A 19,661-nucleotide genomic window follows, 5' to 3' on the forward strand; every position below is an offset into this window, starting at 1 on the left:
GCTGCTGGCCCACTGTCATCAGTCATCCTGGAAATCAGCAGGAGTTAAGCTGCTTTGCGCGCTTATTGGGGTGCACTTATTTTCTCCAAGGTGTCCATTTTTTGTTATTGGAAAGCGGGGTTAGCAGATGCAGTGATGAAGGACCGTAAGTATCGTTTTAGTAGTTAACCCCTGAAGGTAGTGAGTTTATTTAGTCTTTTTTTTTTTTTTAACGACCTCCAACACTTTATGCTTATCTTGGCCTAAAATAATACCTGAAAATGAATTTTAGTTAAGACTTACAAATTTGTCTAAACAATCTCTGAGCAGGTTGAAAACTCAGATTTTCGGGAGCTTTGAATCTGTTCCAGACTGACTCAGTTCTTCATCTTTCCAAGAAAGGTAAACTGTGTTCTGAGGCAGTTTTTTGTAATGGGGTTTTCAGGCTAGATCTTAAACCAAAAAAAGGAGGCCCTAGAGAAACCCAGAAACAGCCTATACAGGGTCAAGGGAAAAGGCAAAAATCTCTGCCCCCTCTGCCAGTTGAATTCCACCTTCCCCCACCAGTGGCTACATTTCAGGGCTGAAAGGGCTTTGGAATCCTTTGCTGAGTGCTTTGCATGAGATTTGTTTTCAAATTGCTTTTTAGAATTAGACTGACCATTTATATGGCTTTCATTTCCAATCTGTGAATTCCAAAGCCTTATACCAATCACCAGGCAGACACCAGTTACCTAAGAAGTGTCTACTGTGTGTGAGGTTCTGAGGAAACATACAAGGAAGGGTTCTCCCGATTCCGCAGAGACTTGATTTAGCCAAAGAGGTACACTTAATGACTTTCTTAAAAAATTAGAAAGAAAAACAACTAAATACACAGCCAACCAGCATCTTCATTTTTAGAACTCAAAAATTAATTGGAATATACCTAGGGAGAAATTTTCTGGAATTTCATTTCACAGGATTTTTTTTTTAATTCCTAGTCCTCACTCCTTTGCCATTTTATGTTTCATTTTCCATCTTAGTTAATATTGCTCTTTTTATTTCCTCTTTCTCTGTTTTTGTATCTATTATTGTCCAATCAGGAAAGTAGAAACCAGTAGAAAGGGATTTAAATGCAAGGGATTTATTAGAGAGGTGTTGGAAAGGCTTAGGAGAAGCAAAAGGGAGAAGAGGGTTGTTATCCAGAGGTGAGAAAGCTGCCTGTGGGCTAGAACCCAGGAGCCTCCACGCACAGATGAGCTGCTGCTGCTGTCGGAGCTGTATTGCTGCAGTTCACCGGAACCCGGAAGCCAGCACTGCGTTGATGCGCTGGAACCTGCAGTGTGTGCAGTTGCCTGCATTCTTCGTAGTCGCTCACTGCTCCTGCTGCTGCCAGAGACAGACCAGTAACAGGAAAAAAGTGGTGTATCCTTCCACTTGCCATCCAGTCTCCAGCCATAGAGAACCTAACTGTGGAAGCCCACTGCCAAAGGAGTCTGGGAAATGTAGTGTGCAGGCTTTCAGTTTGGCTGATACAGAGGAGAGTGTAGAAAGGCACGTGTGGCAAAATGAATGCTGTGGTTGCTTGGGTGATGCATTTGTCATAATGCAGATGGGCAGAGAAGGCATTATTTTACACTGATAACATTCAGAGAGGTGGAGAAGAGGCCCAGTGGCATTCCACATAAGGGGATCCAGGGAGTGGTGGGTGGAGGCAGGAATGCTCACGCAGGTTCAGGGAATAGCTTAGCTGGACCATGGAGTTCTTTTTGAAGGATAAAATGAAGGTGGAAAAGAAGATTGGGGTCAAATTGAACTGGGATTGTGGCAGTAAAAACTGTTGTAAGATTAACCCAGGCTGGGTGTGGTGGCTCACTCCTGTAATCCTACACTTTGGGAGGCTGAGGCTGGCAAATCACTTGAGCCCAGGAATTCCAGACCAGCCTGACTAACATGGTGAAACCCTGTCTCTGCAGAAAAATACAAAAATTACCTGAGTGTGGTTGCACATCTAGTCCCAGCTACTCGGGTGACTGCAGCAGGAGGATCGCTTGAGCCTGGGAGGTTGAGGCTGCAGTGAGCCATAATCACGCCACTGCACTCCAGCCTGGGTGACAGAGTGAGACCCCGTCAAAAAATAAAAAAGATTAACCCACAGCAGTTTACACAGTGATTTCAACTAGGACAGAACAATGAGGAAACTCTTATGATATTTCAAGCTTTAAGGGCCGACGACTAGGTAAAAACTTGTACATCCAAGACAAATTTGTCTTGAATGAATTGTTTCTCTCTTAAGAACGGATGCTATGGTAGCGGAGTGGGAGATAATTCATTCAAGACAAGCTTTTAACTGATACATCCGTCAATGGCTTGGGCAAGTAATTGGAATAAATAAGGAATTCTGATTTTCTGTTGATTTTTCTATATAAATTGAATTTTTTGATTACCTTATGGTCTTGAAAAGGTCTTAGTTCTTTACCTTTTATGCTTTTACCTCTCTGGGATAATGCCTTGACAAGTTAGACTCATCATGGTATTGTTAGCATCTTCCTTGAAGTGGCACTACATTTGCTTTGATCATAAATTTTATTTGTAAATTTGGTTTTTTTGGTTTTGTATTTTTTTTGAGATGGAGTCTCACTCTGTCACCCAGGCTGGAGTGCAGTGGTGCAACCTTGGCTCACTGCAGCCTCCGCCTCCCAGGTTCAAGCAATTCTCCTGCCTCAGTCTCCCAAGTAGCTGGGATTACATACAGGCGTATGCCACCACACCTGGCTAATTTTTGTATTTTTAGTAGAGATGGGGTTTTGCCCTGTTGGCCAGGCTGGTCTCGAACTCCTGGCCTCAAGTGATCTGCCTGCCTTGGCCTCCCAAACTGTTGGGTTTACAGGCATGAGCCACCACACCCAGCCTTTATTAGCAAATCTGAAACCTGTGCAACAAGTTCTGCAAGGCCTTTACAACTTGAGGTAACACTTAAATTACTTGTGGATAGCTTTTTGGTTTTTTCTTTAGACACTAATTCATTAATTCCATTTAGCAGGTATTTATTGAGCCAGCACTGTATGTGTTGCTGAGGTCAAATGAGGAGCAGAATAGATAAGGCATTAGGTCCCCATCTTTGTGGAGTTAATTTAATGAGAAACAAACATTACGGAAAAAAAAAAAATTCCTTGGCCTTAGGCCCTTGCAGTTGCTGTTCGCCTGCCTGGAACGCTGTCCCCCTGGTGCCCACATTCCTAACTCCCTTGCCTCCCTATGGCTGCTCTCATGCCTACTGCTTGATGGGACCTGCTTTGGCATCCCTTTCAGCTCTGGGCATACCCTCTACCATGTGCCAAGGCTTTCACCCTGTTTTGCCTTTTCCCCATTCTAATTTCTTTCCTAACCTAAGTTTGTTCTGTAATTGTTTCCCTCTGATAAAATGTAAGTTTCATGAGGCAGGCATCTTTGTCTTTTATTGTTCATTGCTGTATCCCCATGCCTAATACAGTGCCTGACACAATAGTAGGCGCTTGCTCAGTAATTTTTGTTGAATGATTGAATGGGCAAATAAAAATAAATTAATGAAGGCATCCAGGGAACCCAAGGAAGGCCACAGTGACTAGAGTCTAGTGAGAAAAAGCTAGAATGGTGGACATGAGATCACATAGGGAGTGAGAAATTGGGTGTTTAATAGAAGAGCATGCCACGTGTAGTGGCTCACGCCTGTAATCCCAGCACTTTGGAAGGCCATAGCAGGTGAATCACTTGAGGTCAGGAGTTCGAGACCAGCCTGGCCAACATGGTGACACCTTGTCTGTACTAAAAATTAGCGGGGCATGGTGACACATGCCTGTAGTCCCAGCTACGCAGGAAGCTGGAGCAGAAGACTCACTTGAACCTGGGAGGCAGAGGTTGCAGTGAACTGAGATTACACCACTGAACTCCAGCCTGGGTGACAGAGTTTAGACTCTGTCTCGAAAAAATGATCAAATCTGTTCTTTAAAAGATAACTTGCTGCTCCTGGAAAGCAAGAGTATGCGTGGGAAGAAACGCATGAGGCTGTGGGGATCCAGGCGATCTAGCTTCCCTGGCAGCACATATGTTGACTTTCTCAGCTGTTGAATTTGAGTGCCCATTCCAAGGGTAGGGATTGATTGTTATCATTCCGATTATAATTGCATGCACTTAGGTTATCATTAGCCCCTAGAGACTCACCTGTCTTCTTGAAGAGCATCATTGTCTAGATCCTGCTGACGGCCGAGAGCTGTCAAGATAGCTTGGCTGCGAGATGCCATTTGACTAGTTTTTATCTGTGTGTGCCTTCCCTCCCCCTGCAAGATTTAATGACCTAGCTAGGAGAGAGTCCAGGCTTCCTGGCTCCTCTCCAAGGGTTCCACCACTAAAATGTTAATATTACCTTTCTCAGAATTCTTCTGAATCACTTGCTGGCACTGGACGTGGCTTTTGAAATTTGATTTTGCCATTTTTGAGATTGTTTGTACTAGGACTTTTTGCCGGAGGAATTTGAGCGGCTTTGATTACTTAAAGAAGGCCTTTTCACTTGCCTTTGCTTTTTAAAGTGGAGTAGGCTGTGATAGGTAGAAATGTTCCTGCCACCTGACATGTTAGTTGGCAAAGTAGTAGAGGCAGCCTTTAATAAAGGTCACTCTGGAAGAATATGAGTTGGGTACTTAGCATTCTTGGCATTCTTATGGTATGATACCGGTTTATGGCCTTTTTTTTATTAACTTCTGAAAATCAAATGGCCTTTAATTAGAAGCAACGATATATAAAACTTGGTGACGCCAGACAACACTGGCCTGACTGTATTCAACTGTGGAGTGGGGTTTGCGCCTGTAGGAATGCAGGTCTGGGGTAGGGGAGCGGAGAAAGGGGTGTGAGAGGCCATATTGAACACGCTCTAGCCTAGTCTGTGCCATCTGCTCCCGGCAGCCTTACCGGTATGGAATGTGGACATACAGCTTTTGAGCCCAGCCGAACCTCGCTTGGCTTTCAGCTCTCAGTGATTCAACTGGCTGAACTTAGCTTCCTGTTATAGTCAGTAAGGAAAGTGGAGTCAGGCAGCCTCAGTTTTTGGAACTCAGTTAGTCATGAGGCTTGACAAGCCATGACACATATATTGTAGTCACCATGGTCCCCTCTAAGTTTTAAATAAGACAGTAGAGGAATATTTACATTTAGGGAGCAACACGTTATCACAGAACTTCCTCCAACACACACCGTGAGGAAAATGCCACCTTATTCTATTGTATATGATTCTTCACTGGGCCTAAAGGGCTGTTTATCTGACTGCAATCCATGATGTCCTCAGCGAAGAAGACTAAAGCGTTGGTGTGTATGGTACCGCATTTTGGTATGAACAGATTACACGGGTTTCTGTGCCCACACCTGTACCCTGGAGGAGAGGTAACAGGCAGAAAGGATCACGGTGTTAGAGACAGTAAAGCTGAGGCCCTGACAGGCTTTCTTCAGTTAAGGTCTTGGCAGGAGGTTTTCTGAGCAGATAGCAGAAATCACAGATGGATTCAGGAGCAGCGGGGTGGTCTGAGGCGTTGGGAAGATACATGCAGTAGTGAAGGAGCTAGGTTGAGATGCCTGCTCATCCCCAAACCCTCTTCATTCTGCACACAGTAGTCACATTAGCCAGGTTGCAAGCTTCCTGTAAGGTTTTGACGTAGTAGATGCTGTGGGGGTCAGAGTCGGTCTGCTGACAAGGTTTTTCATAACGGTGATGTGCTTTCCTATTCCACTCTCGCTGCTGTGAGTTAGAAATCCACAATAGCTATTTGTTGTGTGTTGATTTTAAGACGATTCAAAAGAAAGTAGCTGCTCTATGTTCTTCCCAGGGCCATTCATAGCCAGGGAGTAGGAGGTAAGGCCACGGAGGGAACCACTCGGTGGGTTTATCTTGGGCATTCTATGCATACGTAACTGAGAAAGGTATGTTGTTTCCTAACGTATGCTTTTGATAATCTGGACCAAGAGACATAGTGTTCTGAATAGCAGCCAAATATATGAGGTCAAGGTGACTTCCTCTAGCAGGTAGGACAGCTGTCATGGAAGAGTAGGCCAGACCTGTTTTCCTTCTTAAGGCCCAGGGCTAAAGCAGTGATAAGAGATGACTCATTGATCTTCCTGAAATTACTGGCCAAGCACTTTCTAAGGAATGGCAATTGATAAGGAAGAACAAATTACTATTCTGGTCTCTTATCTAAAGGAAAATCACGAAGCTAGCACTTCACAGAAAATCCTACTTATGGCCGGGGCTGTGCCTCAGGCCTATAATCCCAGCACTTTGGGAGGCTGAAACAGGTGGATCATGAGGCTAGGAGTTCAAGACAGCCTGACCAACATAGTGAAACCCCATCTTTACTGAAAATACAAAAATTAGCTGGGCGTGGTGGCATGTGCCTATAATCCCAGCTACTCAGGAGGCTGAGGCAGGGGAATCACTTGAACCCGGGCGGTGGAGGTTGCAGTCAGCCGAGATCACTTCACACTGCACTCCAGCCTGGGTGACAGAGTAAGACTTCGTCTCAAAAAAAGAAAAAAAAGAAAATGCTACTTATTCAATTCCTTGTATGATCACAAATGTTTTCTTAGTTATTTTCAGGCTTTCCAACAGGACGTGTTACTTATAGTTTGAAATTTGTCTGTTTTTTTTTTTTCTCTGAAATGTGTCTTGAAGTGTTGAGCGGTGGCTAGGTGCTATATAGAACGTATAAGCAGAATGTTCTAGATGTATACATTTAGTGATGGGTGGGGATTATTGCTGTAATAAATGAGGCCGGCTGGACGTCATTCTTTTTTGTCCCCTTCCCAGTTACTTTGACTCTAGGGTCTTGATCACCTCTGCAGGGAGTGGAGAGACAACAGGGGGTAGTGGGGGCGTGGGAGCAAGGCCCTTCTTAGGGCACAGACAGCTATGACAGCCCTCTCCTCTCCCTTTCAGCTTCCACATCTGTGACCTGAGGGAGCTGGCTGCCAGCCCTCCCAGCTCTGCCTGCCTTCCAGGGGCTTTTATTTGGAGAGACAGCAAATCATGTTCACGTAGGAGTCTTCTTAGTCATTCATCTCAAGAAGAATCTGAGGAATTTTTTTCAAATCAGCCAGTTTTCTTCAGATTTTGCCTTTTCTTTATCTGCCCTGTTCCCTTGGCTGACTCCCCTGTTAGGGAGACACAGGGTCATCGGTTTAAGTATGGGAAGGAAATTACGGCCTTGAGCACAGGCAGAAAGCATCTGGCTCCCAGGCGCTTCCTGTGAGCCACCACGAAATTACAAAGACTGGGCCTAACAAGGCTTTTCAGAGGGGCATCTCACACCACCACTGTGTCAGCGTTTCCATGATTCCATCACAAGTAGTTGTTTTTCATAGTGCTTATTATGACCAGGTTGGAGTTGGCCTTTACATGGGAAGCGTTTATCCAGTGGGTGAGGATGAAATAGCAGGATAGAGGTAGGGAGTGGGGAGAGTACGCAGATTACTGTCAGAGTTCCCTTCTCCAGCCTGGTCCTGACCAAGCCATCCTTGCTTAGAAAGCTGTGGTTCCACAGAGGAAGAAGTCCAGACTGTCTTTAGCATGTCAGGGCCCTCCACAGGCCTGTCCCCAGCATATCCTGCCGTATGTGCCTATGCTCTGAGTTTCTGTTCTCCAGCCAGGGCAATGTGGGGGACTGGGGGGACAAAAGCTAGGGGTGGTATCAGGAGACCTGGGTTCTGGACTGGGGTTCGTGTCTGTCTAGCTGAGTTGTTCCCTTTCTCTCTGTCTCAGCAGTTACTCTTCTGGATAGGCTTACCAAATGAGAGGAGGAGAAAAAGGGTTTGGGGGTAGATTACAAGTCTCTTTCTGACCCTTGTCTCCTGGCCTAGGTTGGAAATTAGAACACCAGATGTCTGAGCATTAAATGGTTTTTTGAACTTCTTTAAAAAAAAAAAAAAACTGTAGGAGGTGCAGTGGCTCATGCCTGTAATCCCAGCACGTTGGGAAACTGAGGCGGGTAGATCACAAGGTCAGGAGATCAAGACCAGCCTGTCTGTACTAAAAATGTAAAAATTAGCCGGTGTGGTGGCGTGTGCTTGTAGTCCCAGCCACCTGTGAGGCTGAGGCAGGAGAATCACTTGAAGGCAGTGATTGCAGAGGTTGCACCACTGCACTCCAACCTGGATGACAGAGCAAGACTCTGTCTCAAAAAAAAAAAAAAACAAAACAAAAAACCTGTAGAGCTTAAAACTTTTTTTTGGTTGAGATTCTGGAATCTCACTGTCATCCAGGCTGGAGTGCAGTGGCTCAATCTCAGCTCACTGCAACCTCTGCTGCCCAGGTTCAAACGATTGTCCTGCTTCAGCCTCCCAAGTAGCTGGGATTACAGGCACCTGCCCCACCGTGCCCTACTAATTTTTGGATTTTTAATAGAGACGGGGTTTCACGATTTTGGCCATGCTGGTCTCAAACTCCTGACCTCACGATGCACCTGCCTCCGCCTTCCAAAGTGCTGGGATTACAGGCATGAGCCACCACGCCCGGCCACAGTATTATTTTTTTTAACATGGACACCAACATACGAAACAGATCAAAGGCTGGGTTGGTGGCTCACACCTGTAACTCCAGCACTTTGGGAGGCCAAGTTGAGAGGATTGCTTGAGTCTAAGGGTTCTATAACAGCCTGGGCAACATAGTGAGGTCCTGTCTTTACAAAAAATAAAAATTATAAAAATTAGGCGGGCATGGTGGTCCAGCCACTCAGGAGGCTTGGTGGGAGGATTGCTTGAGCCAGGAGATTGAGGCTACAGTAAGTCATGATTATGCCACTGTACTCCCGCCTGAGCGACAGAGTAAGTCTCTGTCTCACAAAACCAAAACAGAAACAGATCAAATTGGGCTTGCTCTCTTGAGGCTGAAAGGCCACCTGCTGAGCCTTCTTAGTAGCCCTGAAAACCTGCTGGTTCCATCCAGGGCTCCCCAGGGTGTTCCTTCTCTGCATTTCTTCTCTCTTGCTATGCAGCCAGGATTAGAGTCACCTGTTAGACGTGACCCCAGGCAGGGGCCTAGTGTAGAAGAGGGAGAGTGTATAGAAAAGTGTATAAAGCAGCTGGGCATGGTGGCTCACGCCTGTTATCCCAGCACTTTGGAAGGCCCAGGTGGGCAGATCACCTGAGGTCAGGAGTTCAAGACCAGCCTCACCAACATGGAGAAACCCCGTCTCTACTAAAAATACAAAATTAGCCAGGCATGGTGGCAGGCACCTGTAATCCCAGCTACTGTGGAGGCTGAGGCAGGAGAACCACTTGAACCCAAAAGGTGAAGGGTGAGGTGAGCCCAGATTGTGCCATTGCACTCCAGCCTGGGCAAGAAGAGCAAACTTCCATCTCAGAAAAAAAAAATAATAATACAAAAGTTAGCCAGGCACGATGGCACACGCTTGTAGTCCCAGCTACTCTGGAGGCTGAGGTGAGAGGATCATCTGATCCTGGGGACGTTGAGGCTGCAGTGAGCTGTGATTACGCCACCGCACTCCAGCCTGGGTGATAGAGTGAGACCCTGTCTATAAATGATAATAATAATATTTTTCTTAATAAAAAATATGAACAAGAAATATTTTATAATGACTTTTCATTAATAATACCTTATGTAACATCTTTTCATTCAAAGAATCCATTTAATTTTAAACCTATAAGTCATATGTTCATTTCTAGAAGATAGAACAAACAACCTAAACTTAGCAGATTTTCAAATATGATGAATATGATTAATTGAACCTTGGACACAAATCCGTGCTGATTCCAGACCCCTCTTCATGTTCTGCCTTGTAACTGTTTCATTTCTCTCCTGCCTCTGTTTTTAACTTCACTTAAAATCAGACAAGCACGTAAGTAAATTTGGAGGCCAGAAAATGCAAAGATGACTACAAGTATTTATTTTGCTGGTGTGAATCTTTAGTTCTTTCTTTAATCTGTAAATCCAAATTGTTCCCTACTAAAATTTGCTGGATTTAGAAGTTGGTTCCATTTATTCTGTTTCTTAGCTTCTTAGCTTCGCCTTAGCTTCAGTACAGGTACATTAGATAAACTAACAGCCAACCATCCTTTTTAAAAGAAGGGTATACATGTTGTATAACTTTTATTACTTATGATAGCCTGTTTTAGGACTGGCAATTTGTAGAATAATGCAAGTGAGTAGAGAAGAATAATTAGAAATAATGGGCTGAAATCCTCATGCCATCCTAACATGCCGTCGGGGAATAGTAAGGCTTACTGTTGGACTCGAAAATAAGCTGCCCCATTTTTCCCAATTGACAGAAATGCCTGTTTCTTCAGCACTGTCCTTTGTTGGCAAGGCACATTTGGCTGGATGTAGCTCTTCTTGCATATTCAGGGACATTTATATAGAGAATGTTCTTTCAAAAGGAACTTTTTTCCTACTGAGAAGCTTTAAAAAAAAAATAAAACCTTAATAGATTATAAGTCTTTAGAAGCAACTGCTGGACTAATTATACAGGTTTTACTTCCCATTTCGAAAATCAGTGTAAAATTGGTCGTAATGCCAGGAAATTTCAAAGGTAAGACTTGGCTGTTTTTTTGTATCTTGGCTTGGGGAGAATCTCAGCTCACTGTGGTAATAGTAATTTTGCTGCGATACTAGGCCGATTGCAGTGCCTCCAATTTTGATTTGCCTTGGTTTTTTATTTTCTTTGACAAAGAATATTTTTACAGCTTATCGGAATCCTGGTTTTTGTTGTTGTTTTTCTTAATATAGGTAACTCAGAAATTATGCTAAATCAGTGAGAAGGACTTCTTACCTAGCTTTGCTTTTGTCTTTGTTTATATTTGCCGTATTCTTTGATCAGATAGCTTAATTAGAATTCCATAGCTACCTGGTAGAAAGCTGCAGAGGATGAAGCTTAAGGAAGGACTTCTGCTGACAGCAGCTCCTTTTATTCAGCAGGGGAATTTGATTTCATCCTGTGGATAACATAGCTTAGAAGTTATCTTTCTTTGGGAGCAGCCTGAGAGTTCTGCAAGCCCGGAAGCCTGAGAACTGTGGCGGGGGAAAATGGGCTACTTGCCGTATTTAGTGTGGGCTGGCGAGGACGGAAGGTGGCAACTTAATTCTGTTTTTCTGCCCTGCCCTGGGATTCAGAAATACCTTTAATCAGGGATTGCATGGGGTGAGGAGGACAAATCGAGAGGGGCAGGAAGGGACGTTTGCAAAAATTATAAATGGAGAGAAAAAAAAAGAAAAAACAAAAAAATTATAAATGGAATGTCAGAGAATCTTTTGTAACTACTCTTTAAAAAAAATTAACTTTAGGATCAAGAGTGGTATGGCTCACACCTGTAATCCCAACACTTTGGGAGGCTGCAGTGGGAGGATCGCTTGAGCAGAGGAGTTCAAGACCAGCCTCGATAACATAGTGAGACCCTGTCTCTACAAGAAAATTTTAAAAATTAGCCAGTCAGGATGGCATGCGCCTGTAGTCCCAGCTACTCAGGAGGTTGAGGTGGGAGAATGGCCTGAGCCCTGGAGATTGAGGCTGCAGTGAGCTGTGATTGCACCACTGCGCTCCAGCCTGGGTAACGGTGAGACTGTATTTCAAAAAAAACTTTAGGCCAAATTATTTTCAAAGCAGGCATCTGAATGACTAGTCCTTGAAAGTCTTCTGATCCCTTTGTGGTTTCCTTCAGCCTTCTGGAGGGTGCTGCACATTGAATTTATAGAGGGTATGGTGAGAGCCGAGTGCACGGAACTGTTGCATGAGACCATGTGTTTCAAGACCAGACAATTAAACACATAAATCAGTCTTTCTAAGGATCCAGATGACCCATTTCAGAGACTGCCTGTACCCACAGCCCTAGGGATATAGTGAGATTCTGCGGCTGTGAGGAAATCTTCCTCTCACACTGGGTGGGAGTAAGTGTATGTAGCCTGTATAGTGGGAACAACCACCAGCACTCTTCTGGGCAAATGTCACTTTCTTTTTTCCCTTTGTAAATCCATGGTTTTGCGTACCATCCCCACAATGTTATTATTTTATTTTTATGTTTTTAGAGGTAGAGTCTTCCTGCGTTGCCCAGACTAGAGTGAAGTGGCTGTTCATAGATGTGATCATGGTGCACTGCAGCCTTGAACTCCGAGCCCCCGAGTAGCTGGGACTGCAGGTGTGAACCACCACACCCAACTCAGTGTTATTATTTTAATTTGCATTGGTCTGAAAGGTAGAAATGTAATTGCTATATTCAAATGGAGTTTTCATTTATGTGAGATGATTAACTCCTTAGACCGTGTTATTTGTTCGGTGAGTAGTTGAGGTAGCAGTGTACCAACAATAAATAACTCAATGGGGTAAAAGATTATTAGTATTATTTTGAGATGTTTCTAACTCTGTCACCCAGGCTAGAGTGCAGTGGTGTGAGATCACTGCAGCCTCAAACTTCTGAGCTCAAGCGATCCTCCTGCCTCAGTCTTCCAAGTAACTGGGACCACAGGCACACGCCACATGCCTGGTTATTTATTTATTTAGAGACAGAGTCCCACTCTGCTGCCCAGGCTGTAGTGCAGTAGTGCAATCTTGGCTCACTACAACCTCCGCCTCCCGGGTTCAAGCAATCCTCCCACCTCAGCCTCCTGAGTAGCTGGGATTACATGAGTGTACCGTCTTGCCCATCTAATTTTAGGGTTTTTTTTTTTTTTTGCTTTTTTTTTTTTTTGAGATGGGAGTTTTGCTCGTTACCCGGGATGGAGTGCAATTGGAGTGCAATGGCGTGATCTCGGCTCACTGCAACCTCCACCTCCCGGGTCCAAGCAATCCTCCCACCTCAGCCTCCTGAGTAGCTGGGATTACATGAGTGCACCATCTTGCCCATCTAATTTTGGGGTTTTTGTTTTTTTGTATTTTTAGTAAAAATGGGTCTTCACCATGTTGGCCAGGCAGGTCTCAGACTCCTGACCTCAAGTGATCCACCCAGTTTGGCCTCCCAAAGTTCTGGGATTACAGGCATGAGCCACCACACCACACCACACTTTAAAATTTTTGAGACAGGGTCTCACTCTGTTGCCCAGGCTGGAGTGCCATGGAGCAATCTCAGCTCACTGCCACCTTTGCTTCCTGGGCTCAAGCGATCCTCCCACTTCAGCCTCCCCAGTAGCTGGGACCACAGGCATGCATCACTATGCCCAGCTAACTTTTTGTATTTTTAGTAGAGAAAGGGTTTTCCCATGTTGCCTACGCTGGAGCTCAAGTGATCTACCCACCTCAGCCTCCCAAAGTCTAGGGATTACAGGTATGAGCCACCATGCCTGGTCTAAATTTTTTGTAGAGAAGGGTTCTCACTGGTCTTGAACTCCTGGGCTCAAGCAGTCCTCCCACCTTGGCCTCCCAAAGTGCTGGGATTATAGGTGTGAGCCACCACCCTCCACTCGATTATTTTCATATTTGATTCTCAGAGTAAACACACAGTTTGTTGGTCCTCTGAGCCCTGACTGCCCTTATCTTCTGTCTCCTATTCTTGAAAACCCTTTTCCAGTCAGTCTGTCCCAAAACACATTTAGTGCTTTCCTATTTTAATCACTGTTATTCATGCCTTTTATGTCACCTCTCCAAACTCTGCCAGTCTTGTAAGGACCAATTCAAATTTTTCTTCTGCCTGACACCTTTCCCACCTACTCCAGATTGATTGATTTTCCTTTTAAGTATAAAGATTGTCTCAGGTAAATTATAAGACCCTCGTCAGCAGAGACCGTACCCTGTCCTCCTTTGTTTCGTCACATTGTCTTTGCTGCATAAGTAGGCATTTGATTTGGGTGATGGACACTTCAGTTCTTAATTCCAAAGATGAGGGTAATGTGAAAAAGATTAACACTCTGAAATATGCAGGAAGGAGGGAATTTAGCTGCTGTGTAACTAGAGCTATCAAATGGGGACCTTTCTCTTTTACTTAGTTTTAGAGGTTCTGTTGTCCTTGTTGAGTTCGATGGAATCCTTCTGTAAGATACTCTTCATGTGGTCAACAGTTGAGTGGGATAAGGGTATTGCTTCCGAGCCTAACAAATCATACAGAAAATGAAAAAGCCCTCTGTAGCTCACTCAGATTCAAAAAGATTATCATTCCCGTTTACACCTGACACATCATTTTTACATATTACTAATTAAGCTTCTCTAAATTTATCTGGGTTTTACAGATGAATGAATTGGATGAATAAGGACCTTGGACTCCACTTCCAACTTTTCTTCTCTAATTTATTTTTATTCAAAAGAAAAAACAAAGAAGAATCCTAAGAAAATTTACTTTAGCATTTGTTAGCATGAAAATGTAAGCATTGGGTTTTTAGAAAATGTTTTGCTTGAATTCAGTGGTTTTAATAAACCAGAGAATAGTATCCCCCTCCTTTTTTTTTTTTTAAGACAGAATTTTACTCTTGTTGCCCAGGCTGGAGTGCAATGGCACAAGCTTGGCTCACTGCAACCTCGGCCTCTCAGGTTCAAGCGATTCTTCTCCTTCAGCCTCCCAAGTAGCTGAGATTACTAGTGCCTGCCATGTGCCCAGCTAATTTTTGTGTTTTTAGTAGAGATGGCCAGGCTAGTCTCAAACTCCTGACCTCAGGTGATCCACCTGCCTCGGCCTCCCAGAATGCTGGGATTACAGGTGTGAGCCACTGCGCCGGCCAGTGTTCTCTTCTTATTGGAGCCTTTATATCTCATCCTCCCTGGCCTGTTTGGTAAATACATTCCTCTGGAAAACTGCCATGTCTACCTGACATGGCAGTGCTTCCTACATAGATGGATTTCTTGTCCTACCCTTCCTACCCTCCAACTGAGTCTTTTCAAGTATCTACCAAATGCAAACATTTTAACCAGCTGCTAATGGGGATTCATAGCTTTGAAAACTCAGAAATGTAAGATGATGAGAAATAGGAGGTTTTAAGGAGGTTTAAAGAATGCTTTTAGCTTTCCGTTCGTTATGATTTATATTTCCGTTTCTTTCCCCTATTGAGGTTAAGGAAAATTGCGATAACAAGTATTTTACTTCCTTTGCTTGTAGTTCTGTGTAAAATTATTTCCTTATAGTGTTATTAGTTGGTGATGTTCTGTATGTGATTATTTAAAACTCAATGTGTTTTCAGAGGTTGTTGAATATTCTCATAGGTGGAGATGATAATTTTGATTATGGATAATGGTGGAAGATTTGTTTTAGGGGGCATTCGAGATTACAGAATACACAAACATTTCCTCCTTCGGGGAGAGAGGGACGAGGTGGCTGGGTCGGAAGGGTGATCTACATACACACTTCCAGGCATATGCTGATAGAGCTGCTGACAGTATGAACTTGCCCAGTCCTAGTAAATCTGGGATGACGGTGGCATTTCTGGTCCTACAAAAATGTGTGCTATCTTGGGAATGTTACCACTTCTTGCCCTGGGTGTTTCATAGAGGTGTTAAAAAAGAAAACACCCTCCTTCTACCTTCCAGTTGAGGCATTCTGGTGGGGAGCTGGTGTCTTGGTTAAACAGATTACAAACAACTCTAGATGCTTGGTGACAAGTTTGAAGAAGGCATTATGCTTTACAGCAGAAACCAAAATACTTGTGAAGTACTTTCCTCTCTGAAGTAGTTGACTCATGGCATAAAATGGGAAACTATTAAGTCCTGTGTTTTTATTTTTCTAATCTAAGTATCTCTGTAAAGCTCAAAGATAAAAGTAGTTATCATTTTAAAGGATCCCTTTTTTCCCTTCTGTTTTAACTCTTGCGTTTTAGAAAGATTAGCATTGGAAAAATTATTAGAATGGGCATTCAGATTCTGTGTATCTTCGTTGCCTGCTAAGAACACTGGTTCCCATCAGATTGAAACTCTAAAGACGTGAAGTCTTGGATATGCCCTGTCTCCTACGTTCTCTTTCTTTGTGGCCTTCAGATCATTAAATTTAGTGACTCAGCTAATTTTTTTTTTACCTACCTCTTAGAAAAGTTGAATGTGTTTGTGACCAAGCACTTAAAGTCATTTCCTTTAAAGCACGTGTTTGAGACATTTTTAGATTTAGAACAGTCTTTGTTTACCGTGTAATTCAGTCCAATTGAGGAACCAGTAAAACTGCATTATCCAGACATCAAAGCTAAGAAGAGAATACTTACACCAAGAAACTTATTAGGTTTCTAACAAGTGGAAAGTTACCAGGTGTCCCAAAATTAACCACTTGCATGCCAGCTGATTTTCATTTTTTGTAGCTATTTTAGTGATCGGCAGCATTCTAGGTTTAAAAATGTCAGTTGTGGCTGGGCACAGTGGCTCATGCCTATGATCCCAGCACTTTGGGAGGCTGAGGTAGGAGGATTGCTTGAGGCCAGGAGTTTGAGACCAGCCTGGGCAACATAGCAAGACCCCATTTCTAAATAATAATAATAATAAATTAGCTAGGTGTGGTGGCTTGTACCTGTAGTCCCAGCTACTTGGGATCCTGAAAGGATCACTTGAGCCCAGGAGTTGGAGGCTGTAGTGAGCTATGATTACACCACTGCGCCCCAGCATGGGTGACAGTGCAAGACTCCATCTCATAAAATAAAACCATCGGTTCTGCATTCTTCAGAGTTTTGCTTTCTTTAGCATCCTTCAAATAACTAAAAATATGCCATTAAAAAATATAAATAACCAAAGTATTGGATGGAATAATACATTTAAGTTCATTTCAAAATAGAGCCAATATCTTTAATTCTTGAGGTTTGAGAGCTGGTGTTTTGTTCTGTTTTTCCCTCAGATTTCTGTGAAGGGATAGATATTAGACCCACTTTACAGAGAATAATTGAGTCACAGACAAGGGATGACCTGCCAATTGCATGCAGCAGTCACTTCAAGTAGGACCGATGCTACCAAGTTGCATTTCAAGATTGGTGACCTTAAGACCTGACGGATCCTGGGGTAAGGAGTTGATAGAGAAGGACTCTGTCAGATGAGCACCCTTGACTTCCTTAACCCTTCATCAGCAGTCTTGTCAGGCTCTGTTAAACCTAAGTGTCATCATGGATTGAAACAAAATTATATATGTGTATTACAGAGTAATTGATTTTGTACAGATATTTCCTGTTAGGTATTTCAGAGGATGTGTGTAAACATGCTTTAGATATTCATATGCATCTTGTAATTTTGTTTATGTAAGCAATCACCTAGGAAAGTACAGCTGAATTCTAGAACATGGCATCTTTCAGAACATGCCGTTATCGGGAGGCAATTGCCTACAGTCATTAAGATTTCTCTTTTTAAAATGGTCAGTTTTGCATACTACATCTAGTCACATTTTGTTTCCATAGAAGGTTTGGCTTTCTGGGATATCGGAAGGAAGCTATGGATGTTTGGAAAAGGTCTGTGACCTTTTGTGAGGTTATCATCACAGGGGACAATTGCACTCTCCCATTCATTGCTCCCCAGTGTCAGTCAGAATAATGCATGGTGGTCTGACTTCCGGTGGCATTTCTTACGTAGTAGGCTCACAAAAGCATATTGAGGTCATGGCAAGGCTAGGTTCCTCCAAACATAAATAAGATTCAGAAGAAAATTGCTCTGTTCATTTCAGATTCTCATCTTTGTGATTGTCTTGGGAGACTGTTCACTTGGCTGCAGGTTCAGTGCTTGCACAGCGGTATTGGAGTATATAAGTAAACTGCCGTGCAGCATGAACTGTCATAGCCAGAAGACCGTTACTCTACCAATTTCAGCTGGAAAGTTGCTAAGGACTGTAAGCCGTAACAGTTTGTTACTTAAGCTGTTAAAACTTTAGGTCCTTTAAGGTGCCATGTTTTGGCCACATTCTATGGTCCCCCAGAGCCTTCAGGAAAGAATCCAAACTCTTAAAGTGGTTTGATCCAGTCCCTGATTCCTTGGTAATGCATCTAACCCATTCTTTTCCCCCCACACTTTGTTCCAGCTGGTTCTCCCAGCTGGCTGTGCTCTTTCTCAGGGAGGGAAGGATCTTGCACACTCTGTCCCTCTGTCTTAAATGCACTTCATACTTCAGGTCTCACCTGAGATGGAACTTTCTACAGAAGGGCTTTCCTAAATCTAAAAGGCTGGGCTTGGGGACCCTTTAATATGCTGAATAGTCATTCAGTTATTGATTCTTTCAGTAAATATTTGTGTCAAGCTCTGTGTCATAGGCTGAGGACACGGAAGAGAAGTAGACAGCGGATGGGCCTCACAGAGCTTGTGTTCTTGTCAGGGAAACCATCTTGTATTTACACCCTTAATTTTTTTTATTTGGAAATGATTGAAAACTTATAAAAATAGCACAAAGGTGTATCCTATATGCTTTACCCAGATTCATCTATTGTTTTTCAATATACCACCCCATTTGTGTTCTTACTCTTTCTATATGCATAATTTTTGGAGTGGGACCAGTTACATACATTATGGCCCTTCCCTCCAAAATACTAAGTTGTGAATTTCCTAAAAGCGGCGATATTCTTTCATGTGATAGCTGTTTATAGTTTTACATTGATAAAATATTTTATTTTGGGGGTTTATCCTTCCTGCATTTCTTTTTTTTTTTTTTAACTGTGTTAAAATACACATAACATAAAACTTGCCATTTTAATCATTTTTAACTGTACAGTTCAGGTATTAAGTTCTTTCATAATTTATGCAACTATTTCTGTAACTCTTTCCACCTTGTAAAACTGAAACTCTGTACCCATTAAACAGTAACTTTTCATTCCCACCTTCCCCCCAGCCCCTGACAACCACTGTTCTACTTTCTGTCTCTGTGAGTTTGACTACTCTTAAGTACTGTATGTAAGTGGAATCATACACTATTTGTCTTTTTATGACTGGCTTATTTCGCTTAGCATAATCTTAGCTCAAGATTCAGCCATGTTGTCAGAATTTCCATCCCTTTGAAGGCTAAATAGGCTAGGCGTGACGGCTCTTACTTGTAATCCCACCACTTTGGGAGGCCAAAGCAGGCAGATCACCTGAGCCCAGGTATTTGAGACTAGCCTGGGCAACATGGTGAAACCCCGTCCCTACTAAAAATACAAAAGTTAGTTGGGCATGGTGGCACATACCTATAATCCCAACTACTCATGAGACTGAAGCAGGAGAATTGCGTGAACCTGGGAGGCAGAGGTTACAGTGAGCTAAGATCACACCACTGCACTCCAGCCTAGGTGACAGAGCAGGAATCTGTCTCAAAAAATGAAATAAAATAAAAGTAAAGCATGAATAATATTATATTGCTCGTATATATCATATTTTGCTTATCCATTCATGTGTAGGTGGATACTTTGGGTTGCTTCCATGTTTTGTTGTTGTTTTGACAGAGTCTTACTCTATTGCCCAGGCTTGAGTGCAGTGACGCGATCTCAGCTCACTGCAACCTTCACCTCCCAGGTTCAAGCAATTCCCCTGCCTCAGCCACCCAAGTAGCTGGGAATACAGGTGCTTGTCACCACACCCAGATACTTTTTTATTTTAGTAGAGATGGGGTTTCACCATGTTGGCCAGGCTGATCTCGAACTCCTGACCTCAGGTGAGCCACCGTGCCTGGTCCAGGTTCCTGTTTTTTTTTGTTTTTTTTTTTTTTGCAACGGGTTTATAATTCATTACGATACTTAATTATTTTGCCACTCAAATTGTCCCAGAGATGGCCAGTGGGAGCCCCTTCAGGCTGGCCCCTGTGTCCTTGTGAGATGCCCCATTATTTTTTCTTGCGTA

The 19,661-nt window shown here is 43.2% G+C and overlaps 1 protein-coding gene and 1 long non-coding RNA gene across 4 annotated transcripts in view; one reads left to right on the top strand and one right to left on the bottom strand.

Moving 5' to 3' along the window:
• ARHGAP35 (Rho GTPase activating protein 35) overlaps positions 1-19,661 on the top strand; it is a 135,255-nt gene that overhangs the window by 36,848 nt on the left and 78,746 nt on the right. Inside the window, exon 2 of one of the 3 annotated variants that reach the window (XM_054250105.2) lies at positions 16,714-16,874. The exons of the other annotated variants lie outside the window; for them this stretch is intronic. The gene's annotated coding sequence lies outside the window, so the exon portion shown is untranslated. The remainder of the gene's footprint in view (positions 1-16,713; positions 16,875-19,661) is intronic. 3 annotated transcript variants of the gene reach the window in all.
• On the bottom strand, positions 860-4,240 carry LOC128930511 (uncharacterized). Its single transcript, XR_008478643.2, has 3 exons — positions 4,159-4,240; positions 1,952-2,065; positions 860-1,344 (listed from the first exon to the last, which is right to left on the bottom strand). It is a non-coding gene; the product is annotated as an uncharacterized LOC128930511 (long non-coding RNA).

This window comes from Callithrix jacchus, chromosome 22 (assembly GCF_049354715.1).
Source record: "Callithrix jacchus isolate 240 chromosome 22, calJac240_pri, whole genome shotgun sequence".
NCBI classification, from domain to species: domain Eukaryota; kingdom Metazoa; phylum Chordata; class Mammalia; order Primates; family Cebidae; genus Callithrix; species Callithrix jacchus.